Below are 13,415 nucleotides of genomic sequence, written 5' to 3'. Positions count from 1 at the left end.
TTCTTTGTTTCAGACGGTCATGTGCCTAGCTAAAAATTGCAGTTTTATTATTAAAGACTAAGGGAAGAGCTAGTGTACAACAACCAATGGTCTCAGCCATAAATATAATAGATTATATACAAAGTAAGCTCCAAGGAGTCCAAAGGAGCAAAAGACATATTTGGTTAAGGGATCAAGGAAAAACTCAATGGAGAAGTGAGTGATTTAAATGGGTTTTGAAGCATGGGAAAAATTTTGTTGGGATAGATGAGTTCTAAGGACATTTTAGATAGAAGGAAGAGTAGGAGCAAAGGCATGGAGATTGAAATAAGCAGAATGTGTTGTCTTGTTTGTAGCTAAAGGTCCAAGCTGAGGAGTCATAGAAGGTAAGGCTGTAATGGAAGGTTGGAGTCATCTGAGGAAGGCTTTTAATATTGCAGCAAAAAGTTGGTATTTAATTTGATGGTCAAAGGGGAGTAACTAAAGGTGTTTGTGCAGACCAGTAATGTGTTCTGAATACCACTATAGCAACAGTGTTAAACAACTTAAGCAGGGGAAGGATGGGATCTGAAGACTACAGCAGCAAAAATGTAAAGTTTGGAAGAGAGGTAACAGTGAGACAATGAGGTTATTGTAATAGTCAAAGCAAATGGTAACACAGGGCTGAATCAAACAGGCATAGTGGGGGTGCAGAGGAGGAGACAAATACAAAGAACATTGGAGAGAGGGAATCGACTGAAATTTACTATTGATTGTGGAGTAGACAATGATTCAAATATTTGAATCCTGAGATTTCAAATCTAAATGCCTTGGGGACTTCCCTGGAGGTGCAGTGGTTAAGAATCTGCCTGCCAATGCAGGGGACACGGGTTTGAGCCCTGGTCTGGGAAGATACCACATGCCGCGGAGCAACTAAGCCCCTGCATCACAACTACTGAGCCTGTGCTCTAGAACCCGTGAGCCACAACTACTGAGCCCATGTGCCACAACTACTGAAGCCCATGCACCTAGAGCCTGTACTCTGCAACAAGAGAAACCACCGCGAGAAGCCTGAGCACCACAACGAAGAGTAGCCCCGCTCGCCACAACTAGGGAATGCGCAGCAACGAAGATCCAACGCAGTCAATAAATAAATAAATAAAATTTTTAAAAAATCTAAATGGCTGGGACAAAATAGAAGCATTCATCGATTAGAGGATATAAGAAAAGTAGAAAGATTGGGCCAGTAAAAAATGGGCAGAAGACCTAAATAGGCATTTCTCCAAAGAAGATACAGATAGCCAACAGGCACATGAAAAGATGCTCCAGAAAGCTATTTATCAGAGAAATGCAAATCAAAAACTAGAAAGAGATATCCCCTCACACAGGTCAGAATGACCATCATCAAAAAGTCTATGAATAATAAATGCTGGAGAAGGTGTGGATAAGAGAGAACCCTCTTACACTGCTGGAGGAAATGTAAATTGGTGCAGCCATTATGGAAAAGAGTCTGGAGGCTCCTTAAAAAACTAAAAATAGAGTTACCATATAATCCAGCAATCCCACTCCTTGGCACATATCTGGAAAAGGTGAAAATTTTTAATTCAAAAACATATATCACTCCAGTGTTCATAGCAGCACTATTCACAATAACCAAGATGTGGAAGCAACCTAAGTGTCCACCAACAGATGAATGGATAAAAAAGATGTGCCATGTATACATAGGCATGATGGAATATTACTCAGCCATAAAAAAGAATGAAATATTGCCATTTGCTGCAACATGGATGGATCCAAAGATTATCATACTAAGTGAAGTAAGTCAGGCAGAGAAGGAAAAACATTGTATGATATCACTTATATGTAGAATCTAAAAAAAAATACATATCAAGTTCTTACAAAACAAAAACTTACATGCATTCTTTGATATGTACAAAAAATACATATCAAGTTACTTACAAAACAGAAACTCATGGGCATAGAAAACAAACTTATGGTTACCAAAGGGGAAAGGGGAGGGAGAGGGATAAATTATGAGTATGAGATTAACAGATACACACCACTACATATAAAATAGATAAACAAGAATGTTCTATTGTATAGTATAGGGAACTATATTTGACATCTTGTAATAACCTAAAATGGAAAAGAATCTGAAGCTGTACACCTGAAACTAACACAATATTGTAAATCAACTATAGTTAAATTTTAAAAAAGAGAGGTTGGAGTGGGGCACAGAGGGGATACGATGTGTTGTTTGAAGCATGCTGAGTCTGAAGCACCTTTGGGATATCTAGATGAGATGTGTATCAGAAAGTAAGATACAATGTCAGAGGACTGGACTACAGATACAGATTTGAGAGTTTTCATCATAGAAACAGTAATGGAAGCCCTTGGAATACTATTTCAGAATGTGAATGTATAAAGAGGGAAGAAAATAGGCCAATATCATGAGGTTTTCAAAATAAAAGTTTCGAGGAGGAGAAGGAAAATCAATAATGTCAACTGTTGCAGGAAGTTCAAAGAGGATGAAGGCTAAGAAAGGAACATCAGAGACAACCAGCTGAAACTGCACTGAGCAGTCTTGGGTGGTGAAGAGTTGTGGGAAGTATTGAGAAGGTGAGGGTGTGCAGGCAAAGCAAGGCAAGGAAGAAGGGAAAAGAAAGATCCAGATTGCAGGGTACCTAGTGTGGGCAAATGGTGAGGAAGTCTGGGTCCAGGTTGTAGACTGCACATTAAGGTTTTGATATGTGAGTGAGGTTGGGCAACAAGATATGCTCACTGTTAAGAAAAGCATGGGATTTCAGAACTGGGAGTGCCTTTGGAAACTTCATCTAATCCTCAACTGAGCAGTAATAAGAACAAAACCTATGTCCACAGAGCAAAAATGAACCATTTTTGTCCTGGGCTGTTACTTACCATGGCACCACCCTTTCCTTGGCCATGTGAATAGGACTACAAAACACTCCTCAATCCCATTTAATAAGATGGAATTTTTCCAAAAGTTCAAAGTCTGGTACCAGGGAATTAATTATCAGTCTTCTTTACAGAAATAAAATATCCCCTGTGGAGACACCTATAGAGAGAAATATTCTTATTACTATTTGGGGGCCAGAAAACAATATCTGGAATCCCAAAACAGAGAGGATTTTTGAAAGCCACTGGGTCTTGAAAACTAGAAAGTGGGTCTAGTCTATTGACTTGCCACAAAGCTCACTCTCACCAGTCCTTAGATACTAGGGATGCAGTCAAGGATGGGGATCTCTGTGAGTTTCCAGAAAGCACCTCCAGCTAGTTCATGTTGGAGGACCTAGAGAGCTTTGTTCTTTACATATGTTCCTTTCTGAAATTACAAAGTGAAGAACCAGGCTCCAAGGCCCAGTAGACCTGATAGAAGGCTATGCACATACAGGAGGAAATAAAGGCCATATACAACAAAAGAGCAATGTAATTTTTAAAAAATTAAGTAGTGTTCCACAAACCTGAATTTTTTTTAATTTAGAAGAAGAAACATAAAAATTCTATATGCAATAAATTCAGAAACAAAAAACATACCTTAGGTGACCCAAAACAGAAACTCTGTAGCCATAAGCAATAACTCCCCATTTCCATCTCACCTCAGATCCTAGTAATCTCTCATCTACTTTCCTTCTCTGTGACTTTGTCCATCCTGGATATTTCATATGAATGGCATCATATGATATGTGGCCTTTTATGTTTGCCTTCTTTTACTTAGCATAAAGTTTTCAGGTTCAGATGAGTGGACGGAAGTGAAATTTGGCATGGGAGTAGGAGATCACAGAGTAAGGGACAGGACATGCGAGACCATAAGGGAGATGAAAGCAGGGAGATAGAGATAGAAATGTTACAAAGTGAACAGAGACAAGGAAAGAAGAGACTGGAAGGAATTCCTTCTTGGAGTTGTGAGGGGGTGTAGGTCTATGGAGAGGGTGGCTGAAGATAAAATGCGAGTCCCAGATTTAGCAAAGATGTATCAGAGTCATGACTTGACCTCTGAAATGCTCACAAGCTCTACAACAATTCAGGAACCATCCTTTCTTCACTGGGAACATACTTCTGCATTTATTTTCAAACCAAAGGTTTATTGTTAAAACAGCAGTTCATTTACCCATGGAATTCTGAAGGGTTTATATATTTACAAAGGAATGGCTTAAGTTGTAGACGTGTTCATTCGAATCTTAGAGGAATTGATTTTCTAGCTTTAATCTTAAACTATTTATTCCTGCAAGCTTTACTTACTGAAAGAACAGTGAGATACCACTACACACCTATTAGAGTGGCTAAAATCCAAAACACTGATAACACCAACTGCTAACAAGAATGTGGAGCAACAGGACCTCTCATTCATTGCTGGTGGGAATGCAAGCAGCCACTTTGGAAGACAGTTTGCAGTTTCTTTTCAAACTGCACATACTCTTACCATATGACCCAGCAATCACACTCCTTGGTATTGACCCCAATGAACTGAAAAATTACATCCACACCAAAACCTACACATGAATGTTTTCAGCAGCTTTATTTATAACTGCCAAAACTTGGAATTAATCAAGATGCCTTTTGGTAGGTAAATGGATTAGCAAACTGTGGTACATCCAAGCAATAGAATATTATTCAGCACTAAAAAGAAATGACTTAAACTATGAAAAAACATTGAGGAACCTTAAACACATATTGCTAAATGAAAGACACCAAATCTGAAAAGGCTATATACTGTGTGATTCCAACTAAATTACGTTCTGGAAAAGGAAAAACTATGGAGAAAGTAAAAAAGATCAGTGGTTGCCAAGGGTTCTGGGGGAGGTAAGGATGAATAGGTGAAGCACAGGGGATTTTTAGGGCAGTGAAAAACCATTCCGTATGATACCATAATGGTAGATATATGACATTATCCATTTGTCAAAACCCATAGAACCGTACAACACAGAGTGAACCCTAATGTAAACTATGGACTTTGGTTAATGATAATGTATTGACATTGGCTTATCAATTGTAACATGTACCACACTAATGCAAGATGTTAATAATAATGGGGGCTGTGTGCAGGGTGGGGAGTAGGGGAGTGGACAGAGTGGGTATACGGGAACTCTGTTCTTTCTGCTCCATTTTTCTATAAACTTAAAACTGCTTTGAAAGTAAAGGCTATTGATGAAAAAAGAAAGGCAAATAAAAAGGCCATGTACCCTCCAAAAAAAAGTTTATGTCCCGTTTACATATTTTGTGGTTGTTGCTATTTATTATCTCTATAAAAATACTACCTTGACTAAAACTCTGGATTTCATTTGTAAAAAACCACCCAAAATAAAGACATAAATTTTGATTTCTAGTTCAGACTTCAGGAATTATGGACCAAGCTAGCTTAAATCTCTCCAAGAACAAAGATCATCTAGAATCCATGGAATGACACCCAGATTTTCACCGCTCTCTTCAGCTTGTCAATTCTTCTGTCAAGTAGCCAGAGGTGTCGGCCTGAGTAGAATATTTACAGTAACCCCTCTTGTGAGGGTTTGTTCTTGACTGGAAACTTGTCGCTTGAATAGTGGTATTCTTTTATACTTGCTAACTGTATTTGTTTTCAAGGGCTGCCGTAACAAATTATCACAAACTGGTGGCTTAAAACAATAGAAATTGATTCTTTCTCAGTTCCGGAGGCTAGAAGTTTAAAATCAAGGTATCAGCAGGACCATACTCCCTCTGAGACTCTGGGTAGAATCCTTCCTTGACTCTTCCTAGCTTCTGGTGGTAGCCACCTATCCTGAGTGTTCCTTGGCTTAAAACTGCATCACACAATCTCTGCCTCTGTCATCACATAGCATGTCCCTATGTAGGACATGCCATGTGTAGGACCCCCTCTGGGTCTCTTCTCTTAGGAGGACATCAGTCATATTGGATTAAGGGCCCACCCTACTCCACTATGACATTAACTTGATTCCATCTACAACAACTAAAACAACTCTATTTCCAAATAAGGTCCCATTCTGAGGTCCTGGGGGTTAGGAATTTAACACATCTTTTGGGGGACACAAATCAACCCACAATACTAACAGAGCAATGAGGTCAAGTTGTGGGCAGGTTTTGACTTTTAACCTGAAGCAAAGCCTTCTCAGAAATGACACCTTCTGCTGAGAACAGCCTTGGGATTCTAGACAGACCAAAAGTCCAACTCTTACTACCATGTACAGTCATGCTTCCTCAGATATCAGGTGGAACATTCATTCAGGGGTTTTTACCTATAGGCTAATAGCTCTAAAGAGGATTTTTTTTAAATCAGCCTCACTGGGCAGGACTGTGTAGCTCCTTGAAGTCATCATACCTGACAGTTCACACCACATAGGTAGCAACACCCCAAACCAGGCCTCAATCTGAATTATTCACAGCCTTAGTTCTGAACTTCCTGTCCTAGACTTAGCTCCCCACTTACATCTGATTCTTTCAACTTCTGATTTCATGATTCCTCTTACTGATGATGGTTATACTTGTTCCTTGGACTTGATGCTTAGCACCATTTCTCTGGTTTTGACCAATATCTTTCTTCCTGGACCCCAATTTGAACTTACCATAGACCATGTTATAAACATGCATTGCGGGCAAATACTCTATAATGTCCATCTGTACACAGCACAGTCATCTGCAGTGAGCGCTCCCATTGGACCATATGAATCAGAGCCAAAGGTCAAGCCATGACCTCTTAAGGTTCTTGTGCTGCCATGAAAAATTGGACCTTCTTTGACTCTGACAGAACTATCCTTTTTCCACTGGGAACATATTTCTGCCTTTATTTTCAAAACTGAAAGTACATTTTTGAAATAAAAATTTATTTTCTCATGGAATTCTGAAGGTTTTACAGTTATGGTGGAAAGTCTTAGGGTATAGAAATCTCCGTTAGGTTCTTGATGGTGTCAGTCTTCTGTCCTCATACCTTGTCAGGAACAACCTAGGAAAGGTCCCCAATAACCTCCTAATTTCTTCATTCAATCACTTGTTTTCAGACCTCACCCAGCTTGACTTCATAATGCCATTTGACACAGTTGACCCCTCCCCATGTCTCAAAAATCAGCTCTCTCTTGACTTAAGAGATAGAACCTCTGCTATTTTCGCCAACTTCACAGTCTCCTTTGCTCTCTCCTCTGGCTCTGACCATTCTTTAATCATTGGTCATTCCCCAGGCTCTCTCCTTGGCTTTTTGTTATAATGCTATACCTTCCATGGTGATCTCATTTCCTGTCAAGGCTTCAGTTATGTGGTAATGATTTTCAAATCTGTATCTCCAGGCTTGGCTTCTTTTCTGAGCTCCAGACCTGTGTATCCAATGACTGACTGGGCACCTAAAGTTCAAAGTGTCCAAACAAATCTCATTGCTTATATTGCCCACCTCAATGAAAGCACCATCAGCCTAGATTTGTTCCCTCTTTTCACCCCTCACCTCTAATCTACATATTCTGTTTCTCTTAATTGAGCTTTTCTGTCTGTACTCACTAGATTTCCCCTAGTTGGAGCCTTTATTACCTTTTGTCTGAACTATTTTAATAGCCTTTTGCATGGTTTGTCTCTCACTTCATACCATTCTCCATCTGGCATTCAGAGTAAAAATGTCACAGCGTGAAAGTCTTCAGTTGCTTTCCATTGCCTACAGGATAAAGTTCAGTTTCCGTAGTAAGCCATTGAAGGGGTGGCCTTTTGCACTTTAACCTCATCTTTTGATTTGCTATGCCTCCTCCCTAAAGCTTCAGTCATATCAAACTACTTCTAGATCCCAATGTGTATTATTGTTTTATGCCTTTACTTCTTTTTCTCTCTGTCTGGAAGGCTTCCCCTTCTCCACCCCCGACTACTTAGAAAAGGCTCAGGGCCAGACCTCCTGTCTGAATATGAGATAAGAAAGGCAGACCTCTATAAGAGCTCATCCTTGCGGACATCCCAGCAGACACTCTGTTGGGCAATGGCCCCCTTTTTCGTCTGGGCCCTGGAGAACTGTGGCATAGTGACTCTGGATCCCTGCCAGAAGCTGCAGGGCAAAGACAACTTCTGTGGTGGACTCTTCCGGATGTGTGTCAGTTCCGGGTGAGGCTTTGAGGCTGCCAAGTTCTCAGGCTGGATCTCCTGTTGGCAGACTGACAGCTTCTCCATGCCCTAGGTGCCACCAATTGTGAAGGTTTCTGCTGAGGGGTTCCAGTTTTCCACAGTTCCACAAGCAGCTGGCCCTACCCTTGTCTTTGGCCTGACCCAAAAGCAGGTGAATGGGACTGTTTCCATCCCCACTGGCCCCTGGGGTACCTTGTGGCTAGCCCACAGTATCCAGAGGCAAGAGGCCTCTTTCTGTAAATAACTTATGGGATGGGCGGGCGCTCTCTCTCTCTCTCTCTCCTCAGCATTTACCCAATCAACCAATATTTATTGACCAAGAACTATACACCAAGCACTCTACTAAATATTGAGGACATAGCAATATATAAAAAAGGCACAAAAAAATCACTGCCTTTTTTGAGCTTACAATCTGATGTGGGAGACAGATTAAATACAAAGACATGCAAATATTTCCTTAATAACAGTTGTGAAGAAAACAGTGCAATGAAGGAAAAGTGCAAGGTTCTGTGAAAGAACTGAGTCTTTGTCAGCCTGATTTGTTGAGAAATGAAATCCCTCAAGTGAGTACAAAGCAATTGCTTTTCTTGTGAAGTTTTTTCTTTTCTATTTGTATGCGTTTCTTATACATTAAATCTATTAACCCCTTGTCAACTATATTTGTTACAACTATTTTCCAGGTTAAAAAACTCTAGTTAAATCTAAAGACTCTGATACATTTGAATATTAAAGGCTGGTTATGTAGGTGTCCCCTATTTGAGTTTGTTTAATGTTTTCTCATGTTTAGGCTCAGGTTATGCATTTTTGGCACAATTATCATAGAATCGATGCTTTGGACTTTTCATTGCATCCTATCAGGGGGCACATGATTTCAATGCATTCTATTACTGATCATGTTCACTTCAATCACTTGGTTAAGGTTTTCCACTGTGAAGTTACTCTTTTTCCCCTTGTATTATTATTTTGTGGGCTCGTTTCTCACCCTGTGTGGACTCTAACACCACCCACCATGCTGCTCAGCCATGCATGCCTTCATCACCCAAGAATGGACAACCTTCTCACCCTGTTCAGGCTCTGACACTCTATGCCAGGCCACTCCATGTGTGGATGCCCTCCTCACCCTACCTGGGCTCTGACACCCTGTGACAAGCCTTTCCTCTACATGAATGCCCTCTCTTAATCTGCTCTAGCTCTGATGCTGAGTTTTCAGCCTTCATGGAGGCCCTTGTCATTCACTTAGGTTCCAAAATCCTATGGCAGGTGCTCACCTCGCAGTTGGACACCCTCCATTTGGGCTCAGACGTCCCATGCTGGGTCCTACCCCTGCATAGACACCTACCCACACTGCTTAGATTCTGAAACTGCACTTGCTTGGAGTCTGACTCCGCACAAATGCTGGGGGTCTGCAGGGACGCCCTTCTCACAGTGACCTGGCTTGGACTTCTTACTCCAAGCTGCCTTTCCACGCAACTTGCTTCATTCCTCTTAATGGCATGGGGACTGAACTGCTCAGAAAGAGAAGAAAAAGGAACAGAGGAGGAAGAAGTAGAGCTCTACCCACCCTGCTACCTCCAGAGTCTAAAACCACGGTCAACTCTCATCAAGATTATCTGGATTATTTCAAAAAGTTCCATCTTCTTAAAGAGTGCATTTAAATGCCATCTCTTTATGAAACATTTTCTTTTTTTAAAAACATTATTTTATTGAAGTATAGTTGATTTACAATGTTGTGTTAATTTCTGCTGTACAACAAAGTGATTCAGTTATACATGTATATTCTTTTTCCTATTCTTTTTCATTATGGTTTATCACAGGATATTGAATATAGTTCCCTGTGCTATACAGTAGGACCTTGTTGTTTATCCATTCTATATATAATAGTTTGCATCTGCTAATCCCAAACTCCCAATCCATCCTTCCTCTACCCTCCTCCCCCTTGGCAGCCACAAGTCTGTTCTCTATGTCTCTGAGTCTGTTTTTGTTTCATAGATAAGTTAATTTGTGTCATATTTTAGATTTTACATGTAATTAATATCATATGGTATTTGTCTTTCTCTTTCTGACTCACTTCACTTAGTGTGATAATCTCTAGTTCCATCCATGTTGCTGCAAATGGCATTATTGCATTCCTTTCTTATGGCTGAGTAGTATTCCACTATATATATATATATATATATATATATGTGTGTTTGTATTACATCTTCTTTATCCATTCATCTGTTGATGGACATTTCGGTTGTTTCCATGTCTTGGCTATTGTAAATGGTGCTGCTATAAACATAGGGGCGCATGTATCTTTTGGCATTATAGTTTTGTCCAGATATATGCCCAGGAGTGGGATTGCTGGATCATATGGCAACTCTATTTTTAGTTTTTTGAGGAATTTCCATACTATTCTCCATAGTGGTTGCACCAATCTACATTCCCACCAACAGTGCAGGAGGGTTCCCTTTTCTCTACACCTCTCCAGCATTTGTTATTTGTAGATTTTTAAATGATGGCCATTCTTACCTGTGTGAAGTGGTACTTCATTCCAGTTTTGATTTGCATTATGAAGCATTTTCTTATCAATTCATCCAACTATTAGTGATCTTCCCCTTTATTCAGAAACTTTCAGACTCCAATGACACTTTCATTTTTTCAACAAATGTTTACTGTGTGCCAACTCTGGCGCCAGGCACTGTGCAGGATGCTGGAGATAGTGTGGTAAGTGAGACCCCAGCCCTGATGGAGCTTTCAGTGTAGTTAGAAATACAGGAAAATGAACAGGGAATAAAAAAGTGTGCTAAATGCTCAGGTAAGAGAAATGCATAGTCTGTAGGTCATGAAGGGGTGGTGGAGAAATAAGGATGAAGAGATAGGTGGGGCCAGATCTTGTAGGACCTTTACAGCTATTCATTCACCATACATTGATGTAGAATTTACTGTGTGCCAGCCATGGTTCTGCACACTGGGAATACAGTTATACAAAACAGATAAAACTCGGCTCTCATGTAGTGTATATTCTAGTGGGAGGAGACAGCTGATGAACCAACTAAATGATGGTTTTAAGTACTATGGAGAAAAATAAAGCAAGAAAGGGGATAGGAAGTGCCAGTGGGGACAGAGAAATTAGCAGAGAGGGGAGTCTGGTTACCATTTTAAGTAGGGTGATTGGGGAAGGCTTCACTAATAAGATGATATTTTACTTCCTTCATTGGTATAAGCGCAGAAATGAGCCATGCCCATAAAGAATGTGGGCATTTCAACCAGAAGGAAGAGCAGGCATAAAGGCCCTGAGGCAGAAGTGAGAAAGAACGAGGTTATCACACTAGAATAGAGGAAGGAGGGTCAGTGGGAAATCAGGTCAGAGGCTAATAGGCAGTCAGCACCCTTACGGCCTTGTAGGTGAACACAAAGGCTTTAGATTTTATTCTATTCTGAGTAGAATAGAAAGTCATTGTAGACTTTTGAAAAGAGTGGCAAGGTCTGGCTTATGTGTTAGGAGCATCAGAATAGCTGCCAGGTTGAGAATAGACCATGGAGGTGGAGGGCAATGGTGGAGGCAAGGAAACTGGTTAGGAGTCTATTGCAGCAATCCAGGTGAGAGGTGATGGTAGCTTTCTGCTCTGGAGGTAATAGAGAAGGTGGTTTGGAGAAAGAGCCAACAGGATTACTGATTGATCACATAGGGGATCAGATGCTAGACAGGGTAAGAGAGGATTCAGGGATATCTCCAAGTCATATAAGGGAGCTAGGACTTTATCATGGAGAGAATGCGGATTCACTCAAGGGATTTAAACAGGAAAATGATATGTGCTTTACATTTAAAAAATATCCCTCTAGCCATTGGGTGGAAGACGGAATGTGGGAGGATGTCAATCTTGAATGTAGAGAGGGTAGTTAGGGGGCTGTTCCAGTAGTCAAGGTGAGAGATGAGCCTGTTCTGGACTAGACTGGTGGTAAGGGAGACGGAGAAAGGCTGACGGGTATAGACTATATGATGGAAGTAAAATTGACATGACTAGCTGATGGGTTGGGTGTGAGAGGGAAAGAGAATAATGAAGAATGACCCAAGTTTATGGCTTCAACAACTGGGTAGTGCCAGTAACTGAGATGGGAAATCGTGGAAGAGAAATAGGTTGAGGTGGAAGGGCGAAATCGAGAATCTGTTAGATATCCAAGTGGAGATGCTAAGTAGGCAATTGGATATACATTTTTGAAGCTCAGAGGAGAGAGAGCTCCATCTCAGAAATGTCTCAGCCTGAGACTCCCCTCCATTCCTAATCACAGTCTCCCATCCCTTTACAATCAACATGTTTTTTGGTCTCATCAAGACTTCAAGAAAAGCAAGAAAAAACAAAAAAACAAAGACTTCAAGGACTTCCCTGATGGTGCAGTGGTTAAGAATCTGCCTGCCAATGCAGAGGACACGGGTTCAATCCCTGCTCCAGGAAGATCCCACATGCCGCGGAGCAACTAACCTTGTGTGCCACAACTACTGAGCCTGCGCTCTAGAGCCCATGAGCCACAACTACTGAGCCCTCGTGCCACAGCTATTGAAGCCCACATGCCTAGAGCCTGTGCTCTGCAACAAGAGAAGCCACTGCAATGAGAAGCCCGCGCACCACAATGAGGAGTAGCCCCCGTTCACCACAACTAGAGAAAGCCTGCATGCAGCAATGAAGACCCAACACAGGCAATAAAAATAAATTTATTTATTTATTTTAAAAAAAACAACTTCAATTCCCAGGGACTTCCCTGGTGGTCCAGTGGTTGAGAATTCGCCTTCCAATGCAGGCACTTGGGTTCAATCCCTGGTCGGGGGACTAAGATCCCACATGCTGTGGGGCAACTAAGCCTGGGTGCCACAACTACAGAGCCCACGTGCTCTGGAGTCAGCGCCACAACTAAAGAGAAGCCTGCATGCTGCAATGAAGAGCCCAAGCACTACAACAAAAGATCCTGCACGTCCCAGCTAAGACCCGATGCAGCCAAAAATAAATAAATAAATATAAGATTTTTTTAAAAAAAAAAGACCTCAATTCCCATCCTCCATCATCATTCTCTAAGTCTGGCAGCCACCTTCTAGCTTCATTATTTTTCTCTCCAGCCCAAACTTAATGCTCTGCTTTGTCAAACATTCCAGTTGAAATTTGTTCTATTTTGTAACTTCTGTCATATTTGTCTTGCCAATCCTCAATCCTGGACAAATACAGTCATGTTTCTTTTTTTTCTGTTCCTAGTCCCTCCATGGGTTCATAACGCGGGATCCAAAGATGGGATTCATGAACCCTCTGACTTGTATTTTATATATATATTCAAATATATATACATATACACACATATATATTTGAATAGACAACCCATTGTATCTA

This window comes from Hippopotamus amphibius, chromosome X (assembly GCF_030028045.1).
Source record: "Hippopotamus amphibius kiboko isolate mHipAmp2 chromosome X, mHipAmp2.hap2, whole genome shotgun sequence".
Lineage (NCBI taxonomy): Eukaryota > Metazoa > Chordata > Mammalia > Artiodactyla > Hippopotamidae > Hippopotamus > Hippopotamus amphibius.
Note: the sequence above shows the minus strand (reverse complement) of the source record.